The sequence below is a fragment of the Pseudopipra pipra genome, unplaced genomic scaffold (assembly GCF_036250125.1).
Source record: "Pseudopipra pipra isolate bDixPip1 unplaced genomic scaffold, bDixPip1.hap1 HAP1_SCAFFOLD_531, whole genome shotgun sequence".
Classification (NCBI taxonomy): Eukaryota; Metazoa; Chordata; class Aves; order Passeriformes; family Pipridae; genus Pseudopipra; species Pseudopipra pipra.
This window is the reverse complement of record NW_026991015.1, coordinates 5,088-15,258: the sequence shown is the minus strand read 5'-3', so window position 1 is coordinate 15,258 and position 10,171 is coordinate 5,088. Positions and strand designations below refer to the sequence as shown.

General features: G+C 50.6%; 2 long non-coding RNA genes across 2 annotated transcripts; both read right to left on the bottom strand.

The window, feature by feature from the left end:
* On the bottom strand, nucleotides 1-3,099 carry LOC135408620 (uncharacterized). The gene is made up of 3 exons (XR_010427720.1): nucleotides 2,934-3,099; nucleotides 2,484-2,613; nucleotides 1-666 (listed from the first exon to the last, which is right to left on the bottom strand). It is a non-coding gene; the product is annotated as an uncharacterized LOC135408620 (long non-coding RNA).
* Nucleotides 3,100-3,721: 622 nt separating this feature from the next.
* Nucleotides 3,722-8,093, bottom strand: LOC135408619 (uncharacterized). Its single transcript, XR_010427719.1, has 3 exons — nucleotides 7,787-8,093; nucleotides 6,516-6,620; nucleotides 3,722-3,896 (listed from the first exon to the last, which is right to left on the bottom strand). It is a non-coding gene; the product is annotated as an uncharacterized LOC135408619 (long non-coding RNA).
* Nucleotides 8,094-10,171: the final 2,078 nt, after the last annotated feature.

Below are 10,171 nucleotides of genomic sequence, written 5' to 3'. Positions count from 1 at the left end.
ATCCCTTCTGAAACCAGAACCTCCCCCCCTTTGCTTTCCCATTCCATGTTTGGTTCCCTACACAACTGAGGCCCTGCCAGGCCTTGCCAAGTGGCAGCCAAGGAATCCAAGCCAGGAACCTGCCAGGGAACAATGTCTGTGCTACAGCAACATCATTCCAGGCCTCTCACTGCCACCCCTTTGCTTCTCCCAACAGCTCCAGGGGCACCAGAACTTGCCCTGAAGACAGAAAGGCTCCTTTTGGGAGCACCACGAGCCATCTATTGTGTAGCACTGGAATTCCATCTCCTGGACAAGCCATGAGAAGCAGGGAACAACGCCTACGGTGACACGTATAGAAATGAGTCACTGTGGTGCAACGACACAGGAGTGGAAACCATTCAGTCAGTCTGACCAAACCCCACAGGCTTCCGAAAGGAATTTCTTCTTTGTGGAGACAGGGCATGGCCAGGAATTCCAACACGTGCAGTCAGAGAGCCTTGCACAATTGGACACCTGACCTGTATGGTCCTCAGTGTTCCTGATGTTCTCCTGCACACACTGCTGGGGCAAGACTGACCTGTATGGTCCCCAATGTTCCTGATGTTCTCCTGCACACACTGCTGGGGCGAGACCAAAGGGATGCTCTACTCCTGCTTTTGCTGCAGCCTGTGACGAGAGGGGAACCTATTGGGATAAAGCACCCTGAATTTTTGCTTCACTATTTGCCCTTGTAGGAACAGCAAAAGCTACAAGAAACAAATTAGGATGCTGTCTTGCAAAGCAAACAAATGCAACATGCAAGGTACTAAGTGAACTGCCTTTGGATGTTAATTCAGTCAGACCTGCTGTGTTACAGAATAGAGCTACAATTGACTTTTTACTATTGGCTCAGGGACATGAATGTAAAGAATTTCAAGGAAGGTGTGGTATGAATTTGTCTGATCATTGGGAGTCTATTCACAGTGCATCCAACAGTTGCAAAAGGGAGTTGCAAAGCTGCATGTTAAGGAGAGCTGGGATTACCTGGAAAACCTGCTGAATAGTTGGGGAATATCAGCATGGGTTAAATCCATAGTAAAGATGGGATGGGCCGGTGTGAGGATGTTTCTGTGTATTGCAATATGCTTGCCATGCTTGATGCAATGCAATCAACCAACTATAAACAAAGCATTAAAGGCTGTTTTATTTGTAAAAAAAGAAGGGGGAATTATGGAGGTGAACAGTGTCACCTCCCTCAGGCCCAGGACAGTGGACATTGTTCAACTAGCTGGCAGAAAGCCATGGGAACGGAAAGCAGGACAAAGAGGACACAGAAGAAGAAGCTACAAGACTGCAAGAAGGACCTTGGTGGCTAAGATATGTAGTTATTTGTATCTCTTAAAACACAGGCTGTATTATGTAGACTTGAAAAAGTAAGCATAAGTAGAAGATCACCAATTGTTCTGCTTGAACTACCTATTGTTCTGCCTGGGATATAAAAGCTGATGCATTGTCATAATAAAGGTCTTCGTCTTTCTTACATCACCGAAACAGAGTCTGTGCCTTTTAAAGCCACACTCCTTCTATTGGGTTAAGGACTGAGGAAGTTGGACCTGTGTCTGACCAGGACACGTGCAAACAAAATGGTGGGGACTGGAACACACACCTGGCACTCCTGCAGCTCTTACCATTACATTCCAGAGAAACCAGCCAATTGGACCATCACTGCTCATTTCTTAATCCCAATCCCACCCTTCTTTTGCACTTGGAGCACCACTTTTATCACCCAATTACAGTCCATTAGAGAGCTCCACGTCTAGCAGGGACAGGTACCCCTGGGATACTCTCAGGAATGCCTGAATCCATTGCAGGGACCTTGCTTTGAGCTCCCCAGGGCCGGGCACCCCGAGGATCTCCCCGAATAATCCTTTCGGTGCGCGCTGGAGTCCTCGGGGTGCCCCAACCCGGGGGGCACCAACAGCACTGTCCCTCCAGGGGGCACAATTTGGTCCTAAAATGCAGGGGGATCTTGCCTGTGTCCCAGACTGGTCCGGGGATCTGAGGCCCTTCCCGAGAAAATCTCGGTGCCGGCGTGAAGGGCCAGAGATCCCTTGGAGCCACGGGAGAGCAGGCACAGAGTCCCTCCTGGGGGGCCAATTCTGCTGCCTCAACTCAGCTCTTCAAAGAAGCCTCTAAGACTCAGATCGTGACTTTTAGAAGCCATGAAATCTTTTATTCCTATGCTCTTGAATCATTCCAGCCCACCAGGTGCCCTGGTAATCAGATCCCAAAGGGCACACAGACCTATCTCCATTGCAGCTGATATGGCAGCATCACAGGAGGATTCATTTTCCTTACCTGCATTCCTGTTCAATATTCAGGACATTCTCCTACACTCATTACCATACACACCTACCCTTAGAAGGTTTCCAAGGGGCTTCACCCAGGGCCCTCACAGGTCTGCTCTGTCTGGAGCCCTCAAAGTCCTCAGTGCCTGCCTGAGGAACCTCAACACAACTCACCTGCTTACACAGCAACTTGCTGCTGCTTGCCTGCTGCCTCACTTCCCTTCTTCCTTCTTTGTTCACCTCCCTTGGTTGCTCCCTTTCACTCCCTTGGCTCAGTTCTGTGCACTTTCCAGGCTACATCCCACTGCAAAAAGGATCAGCTCTTGTTACATCTTAACACTCAGACAGCATTCCCCCATTTTTCCTGACACTTGGCCATCAGGCCAATGTCTCATTATTTAAAGCAGAGTTTGACTCCTCAGTGACAACAACAGCTACAGCCCTGAATCCTAACACAGGCTGAGACACAAACATGGATGGAACTCTGAAGGATCCACTTTGTCCTGCTCACCAACCAAAAGGAGCTTTCTGAACTCAAGAAGAAGAGACCCAACATCCTTTTTCTGCAATGTCAACTGCTATAAATGTGATCCACAAGACCTGGAAAGGCCCTTCCCACTTCACCTGCAGGGCTGGCAGTGCCACCACTGGACACGGACCCAGTGGCTGGGCAGGAACGGAGGGGCTGGGGCGTCCAATCCATCGGCCCAGGCGGCACCAGGAGTTCCTGGAGTTCCTGCAGGGGAGAGCCTCAGGATTATGAAGGATTATGAAGATCAGTTTAAAATTCAATATGTATATCTCCTGGAATATAGGGAGTTTGACACGGCCTACTGGTGCAACAAGGACACACTCAAGGCTATCTATTCAAAGGATCTACCAGCACTCAAAAGCTATCACTGTCCTTCTTGCAGGGCGAACTCAGGAAACTCTGTTGGCCAAGAGCCTCCAGGAGGATTTCCAGCTTTTGGGGCTCCCTTTTAACCATTTTTCCCATCACTGTAGCTGGGACTATCACCTGCCCTACAGAGGGAACAGCCCACAAAGTTCACTTTGCAGGGATGCCATTAACTCAAAGTCCCTTCTCAGGGGGGTCACTGCACACCTTGGCCTTTGTTTGCCCTCCCCACCAAAGATGCTTCCAACAGTTCTGAGACATATGGCAGACCCAGAGCTCTCCTCAGGGAATGCTTCATCTGCTTAAAGGCTGTCCTTGCACCATCTAGCCAAGGCAGAAAATGCTTTACATGCTATTCTTAAAAGTTGGCATAACAGTCTTACCACACATCCAGAGGGAGCAATCCAGAGTCCACCCCGTCCTACCATTCCCAGCAAGGCAGTTCATGGGCTGTCTGGGGCTGAGGGAGGAGTCAGGGGGTTTCTTTTCTTCCTTCCTGCTTTCCCCATTTTCTCCTTCCAAAGCAAAGGTATCCTGGCTTTCCTTGCTCAAGGAGATGCAGCAAAGGCCATCTTTGCAATCCAATACTGGAAACTGCTCGAGGTTGTCATTCAAGGTGCTTCTCTCAGGTCCTGCACTCATCAATCATCTTGGTCATTGGTTCCTTGGCAGGTTCTTGCATTCACGTCCTACAAGCAAACCAGGATGAGCAAATTCAGCTGTTACTGCAACCAATCCAAGCTGGCATTCTGATTTTAAAGGACACTGGCTTGGCCCTACCCATATAGATCCCACATTAGGGTTAATACCTACAAGTTCTACCCTCTTCCACCCTCCTGGAAGTCCACTGGCCCACACGACAGGAACAACTGCAGCTGCCACTTCAGTCAGGACCTTGCTGCTGACAGGAGTTATTCCCTGCACAACAAGAGCTGCTGCTTGGACACATTTAGTTTCAGCAATTACAGTTTCAATATCCTCACTTTCTTAATCCCAATCCCACACTTCTTTTGCACTTGGAGCACCACTTTTATCACCCAATTACAGTCCATTAGAGAGCTCCATGTCTAGCAGGGACAGGGACCCCTGGGATACTCTCAGCAATGCCTGAATCCATGGCAGGGACCTTGCTTTGAGCTCCCCAGGGCCGGGCACCCCGAGGATCTCCCCGAATAATCCTTTCGGTGCGCGCTGGAGTCCTCGGGGTGCCCCAACCCGTGGGGCACCAACAGCACTGTCCCTCCAGGGGGCCAATTTGGTCCTAAAATGCAGGGGGATCTTGCCTGTGTCCCAGACTGGTCCGGGGATCTAAGGCCCTTCCCGAGAAAATCTCGGTGCCGGCGTGAAGGGCCAGAGATCCCTTGGAGCCACGGGAGAGCAGGCACAGAGTCCCTCCTGGGGGGCCAATTTTCCTGTCTGAAATCAGCTCTTCAAAGAAGCCTCTAAGACTCAGATGGTGAGTTTTAGAAGCCATGAAATCTTTTATTCCTATGCTCTTGAATCATCCCGGCTCACCAGGTGCCCTGGTAATCAGATCCCAAAGGGCACACAGACCTATCTCCATTGCAGCTGATATGGCAGCATTACAGGAGGATTCATTTTCCTTCCCTGCATTCCTATTCCACAGTCAGGACATTTTCCAACACTCATTACCATACACACCTACCCTTAGAAGGTTTCCAAGGGGCTTCACCAAGGGCCTTCCCAGGTCTGCTCTGTCTGGAGCCCTCAAAGTCCTCAGTGCCTGCCTTAGGAACCTCAACACAACTCACCTGCTTACACTGCAACTTGCTGCTGCTTGCCTGCTGCCTCACTTCCCTTCTTCCTTCCTTCTTCACCTCCCTTGCTTGGTCCCTTTCAATCCCTTAGCTCAGCTCTGTGTACTTTCCAGGCTACATCCCACTGCAAAAAGGATCAGCTCTTGTTACATCTCAACACTCAGAGAGCATTCCCCCTTTTTTCCTGACACTTGGCCATTAGGCCAGTGTCTCATGATTTAAAGCAGAGTTTGACTCCTCAGTGACAACAACAGCTACAGCCCTGAATCCTAACACAGGCTGAGACACAAACACGGATGGGAACTCTGAAGGATCCACTTTGTCCTGCTCACCAATCAAAAGGAGCTTTCTGAACTCAAGAAGAAGAGACCCAACATCCTTTTTCTGCAATGTCAACTGCTATAAATGTGATCCACAAGACCTGGAAAGGCCCTCCCACTTCACCTGCAGGGCTGGCAGTGCCACCACTGGACACGGACCCAGTGGCTGGGCAGGAACGGAGGGGCTGGGGCGTCCAATCCATCGGCCCAGGCGGCACCAGGAGTTCCTGGAGTTCCTGCAGGGGAGAGCCTCAAGACAACAAAGGATTAGGAAGATCATTTTAAACTTTAACATGTATATCCCCTGCAATATGGGGACTTTGACAAGGCCTACTGGGGCAACAAGGACACACTCAAGGCTATCTATTCAAAGGATCTACCAGCACTCAAAAGCTATCACTGTCCTTCTTGCAGGGGGAACTCAGGAAACTCTGTTGGCCAAGAGCCTCCAGGGCAATTTCCAGCTTTTGGGGCTCCCTTTTAACCATTTTTCCCCATCACTGTAGCTGGGACTGTCACCTGCCCTACAGAGGGAACAGCCCACAAAGTTCACTTGCAGGGATGCCATTAACTCAAAGTCCCTTCTCAGGGGGGTCACTGCACACCTTGGCCTTTGTTTGCCCTCCCCACCAAAGATGCTTCCAACAGTTCTGAGACATATGGCAGACCCAGAGCTCTCCTCAGGGAATGCTTCAGCTGCTTAAAGGCTGCCCTTGCACCATCTAGCCAAGGCAGCAAATGCTTACAGGCTGTTGGAAAAGTTGGCAGAACAGTCTTACCACACATCCAGAGGGAGCAATCCAGAGTCCACCCCGTCCTACCATTCCCAGCAAGGCAGTTCATGGGCTGTCTGGGGCTCAGGGAGGAGTCAGGGGGCTGCTTTTCTTCCTTCCTGCTTTCCCCATTTTCTCCTTCCAAAGCAAAGGTATCCTGGCTTTCCTTGCTCAAGGAGATGTAGCAAAGGCCATCTTTTCAATCCAATACTGGAAACAGCTCGAGGTTGTCATTCAAGGTGCTTCTCTCAGGTCCTGCACTCATCAATCCCCTTTGCTATTGGTTTTCTTGGCAGGTTCTTGCATTCACATCCTACAAGCAAACCAGGATGAGCCAATTTAGCTGTTACTGCAACCAATCCAGTCTGGCATTCTGATTTTAAAGGACACTGGCTTGGCCTTACCCATATAGATCGCATATTAGGGTTAATACCTACAGGTTCTGCCCTCTTCCACCCTCCTGGAAGTCCACTGGCCCACACAACAGGAACAACTGCAGCTGCCACTTCAGTCAGGACCTTGCTGCTGACAGGAGTTATTCCCTGCACAACAAGAGCTGCTGCTTTGACACATTTAGTTTCAGCAATTACAGTTTCAGTATCCTCACTTTTCCATTTCATTTCTGCCTCAACTTTTCCACTCAATCTCTTCCTAGCAGAGGTTTGGACGAATTTGGCAAATAGACCAACTGAGGAATTCCCCAATGTTTTCCCAGTTTCACCCCTGTCACACCAATCACCTTAACACTGCCAGTCCTTCATTCTCCCTCTATTGTGTTAAGGATTGAGGAAGTTGGACCTGTGTCTGATCAGGACATGTGCAAACCAAATGCTGGGGACTGGAACACACACCTGGCACTCCTGCAGCTCTTACCATTACATTCCAGAGAAAACAGCCAATTGGACCATCACTGCTCATTTCTTAATCCCAATCCCACAATTCTTTTGCACTTGGAGTATCACTTTTATCACCCAATTACAGTCCATTAGAGAGCTCCCTGTCTAGCAGGGACAGCTACCCCTGGGATACTCTCAGCAATGCCTGAATCCATTGCAGGGACCTTGCTTTGAGCTCCCCAGGGCCGGGCACCCCGAGGATCTCCCCGAATAATCCTTTCGGTGCGCGCTGGAGTCCTCGAGGTGCCCCAACCCGGGGGGCACCAACAGCACTGTCCCTCCAGGGGGCCAATTTGGTCCTAAAATGCAGGGGGATCTTGCCTGTGTCCCAGACTGGTCCGGGGATCCGAGGCCCTTCCCGAGAAAATCTCGGTGCCGGCGTGAAGGGCCAGAGATCCCTTGGAGCCACGGGAGAGCAGGCAGAGTCCCTCCTGGGGGGCCAATTCTGCTGCCTCAACTCAGCTCTTCAAAGAAGCCTCTAGGAGTCAACTGGTGAGTTTTAGAAGCCAGGCATTGCTTGCTTACAACACCCTGCCATGATCCCAGCCCACCGGGTGTCCTGGCCATCAGCTCCCAAAGGGCACACACAGGTATCTCCACTGCAGCTGATGGCAGGGGTCAGCACTACAGGAGGGTTCTTTTTCCTTCCCTGCATTCCTGTTCCATATTCAGGACATCCCCAACACCTGTTTCCATACACACAAACCCTTATAAGCTCTCTGAGGGGCTCCATCAGAGGTGTCTGGTGGTCACCTGTGCCTGGAGCCCCCCATGTTCTAAGTGACCACCTTATCAACTTCAAGACAACTCACCTGGTTGTAGAGGAACTTGGTGCTGCTTGGCTGCTCTCTCAGTTCCCTTCTTCATTCTTTCTTTACTTCGCTTGCTTAGTCCCTCTAAATCCCTTGGCTCAGCTCCATGGAGTTTCTAGGGTACATCCCACTGCAAAAACTACCAGTTCTTAGTACACCTCACAACTTAGACACCAGGGAGCAACGCAGAAATCATCTAATCCAGGGAACTGCCTCCAAATATTGGGACAAAAATACCATAACATTCCACAGCCTCCCTTGGCAAATAAACACCAAACTACTCAGACACAAACAATAACCTGCATGCTACAACAGCCTGGCACTGCCAAGTCAGTTGGTAAATTACACAAGGTGAACTTCTTTACAAGTTCCAGTTATGATACAAAACGAGGGAGATCACAGACTCCCCCAGACACTTTTACTCTGAGGAAAGAAGGAAACCAAAGCCATCCCCAGTGCTGCAATAGCTCAGGCTCCCAAAAGGCCCAGGGGCTGGGCTGGGGCTTTTGGCTGCCCTGGAGCACAGGCAGGAACACGATGTCACCACCCCACAGCCACAGCTGAGAACCCAAAGAGCAGCCACACCAGCAGCTCCTGCCAGCCCTGCTGGGCTGGGCCTTGGGGAGGAAGGGCACTGGCCTTTCTTCCTGCCTAGGAGCAAAGAGCCTCCTTGCTGAGCACTTCTCCTGCCAAGGGCATCAGCTCAGAGGGGAAGTTCATCAAGTGCAACTTCCTGGAATGAGAAAGATACTTGTTCCCTGGACAATCTCTTTCCAACGGAACTCAGAAGTACACACTAGAAGTTCAGGTGTTACCTAAAATTTCATACAAGAACCTCTGAGACACAACTGGTGAGTTTCAGAAGCCAGGCAATCTTGTATTCCCATGCTCTTGAATCATTCCAGCCCACCAGGTGCCCTGGTAATCAGATCCCAAAGGGCACACAGACCTATCTCCATTGCAGCTGATATGGCAGCATCACAGGAGGGTTCATTTTCCTTCCCTGCATTCCTGTTCCACATTCAGGACATTCTCCAACACTTATTACCATACACACCTACCCTTAGAAGGTTTCCAAGGGGCTTCAACGAGGGCCTTCCCAGGTCTGCTCTGTCTGGAGCCCTCAAAGTCCTCAGTGCCTGCCTTAGGAACCTCAACACAACTCACCTGCTTACACTGCAACTTGCTGCTGCTTGCCTGCTGCCTCACTTCCCTTCTTCCTTCCTTCTTCACCTCCCTTGCTTGGTCCCTTTCAATCCCTTAGCTCAGCTCTGTGCACTTTCCAGGCTACATCCCACTGCAAAAAGGATCAGCTCTTGTTACATCTCAACACTCAGAGAGCATTCCCCCTTTTTTCCTGACACTTGGCCATTAGGCCAGTGTCTCATGATTTAAAGCAGAGTTTGACTCCTCAGTGACAACAACAGCTACAGCCCTGAATCCTAACACAGGCTGAGACACAAACACGGATGGGAACTCTGAAGGATCCACTTTGTCCTGCTCACCAATCAAAAGGAGCTTTCTGAACTCAAGAAGAAGAGACCCCAGGTCCTTTTTCTGCAACTTCAGCTGCTATAAATGTGACCCACAAGACCTGAAAAGGCCCTTCCCACTTCACCTGCAGGGCTGGCAGTGCCACCACTGGACACGGACCCAGGGGCTGGGCAGGAACGGAGGGGCTGGGGCGTCCAATCCATCGGCCCAGGTGGCACCAGGAGTTCCTGGAGTTCCTGCAGGGGAGAGCCTCAAGACAACAAAGGATTATGGAGATCATTTTAAACTTCAATAGGCATATCTCCTGGAATACTGGGACTTTGGCAAGGCCTACTGGTGCAACAAGGACACACTCAAGGCTATCTATTAAAAGCATCTACCAGCACTCAAAAGCTATCACTGTCCTCCTTGCAGGAGGAATGCAGGAAACTCTGTTTGCCAAGACTCCAGGAGGATTTCCAGCTTTTGGGGCTCCCTTTTAACCATTTCTCCCATCACTGTAGCTGGGACTGTCACCTGCCCTACAGGGGGAACAGCCCACACAGTTCACTTGCAGGGATGCCATTAACTCAAAGTCCCTTCTCAGGGGGGTCACTGCACACCTTGGCCTTTGTTTGCCCTCCCCACCAAAGATGCTTCCAACAGTTCTGAGACATCTGGCAGACCCAGAGCTCTCCTCAGGGAATGCTTCAGCTGCTTAAAGGCTGCCCTTGCACCATCTAGCCAAGGCAGCAAATGCTTACAGGCTGTTGGAAAAGTTGGCAGAACAGTCTTACCACACATCCAGAGGGAGCAATCCAGAGTCCATCCTGTCCTACCATTCCCAGCAAGGCAGTTCATGGGCTGTCTGGGGCTCAGGAGGAGTCAGGGGGCTTCTTTTCTTCCTTCCTG